Source organism: Lupinus angustifolius, chromosome LG06 (assembly GCF_001865875.1).
Source record: "Lupinus angustifolius cultivar Tanjil chromosome LG06, LupAngTanjil_v1.0, whole genome shotgun sequence".
In the NCBI taxonomy this organism is placed as follows: Eukaryota; Viridiplantae; Streptophyta; class Magnoliopsida; order Fabales; family Fabaceae; genus Lupinus; species Lupinus angustifolius.
In genome coordinates, this window is record NC_032014.1 from 14512607 (window position 1) to 14513374 (window position 768).

Below are 768 nucleotides of genomic sequence, written 5' to 3' on the forward strand. Positions count from 1 at the left end.
TTTAAATACTTAAAACAATTTTCAAAAATAGTGTGTAACAGGTTACTTCATCTAAGTAATAGGTTACAAGTGTGAGAAAAGAGTTATCCAACTTAAAACTGATCCGAGTAATCCATTATTGTCTTTGAGTAACAGATTACTAGTGTTATTAAAGTTGAGTAATCGATTACTCAAAGTGAGTAACTGATTACTCTAATTCGAAATTAAATAAATAGTGAACATAACACTTGAGTAATCGATTAATCAATGATGTAATTGATTACTGTATCAGATTTTCAAATTCAAAGTGAATGAGTTTCATTCCAAAAGACATGTTTTCATTCCAATCCATTCCTACCCTTTTAAAGAGACATTTTGGCTGATTGGAAAGCCTATATAAAGGCATTGAAACTCATAATCATAACACACAATATATACACAACTCTTATACAAATTTTAAAAGCTCTTACACTTATTTTGAAATTATTCTCTGCACTTTTTGCAACAAGTTCTTAAACTTTCAAAGTTGATTTTTCTGAAGTTGCTTAAAGTGAAAGTGTTTCAAGTTTACAAACTAATAAAGAGCATTATTACTAAGTATACTAAAGATTTGTTTGGATTGCAAGTTACATCACTTTTATACTTGTAAAGGCAATTCTGTCATTGTTGTACATTCTTCATTATTATTGCAAAATACTTTCTTTCATGGGGTGTGATAAGAAAGGGGATTAGAATCACTTGGAAAGGTGTTTTCCAAAAGTGAATAAGGATTAAGGACTGTGTAAGGTA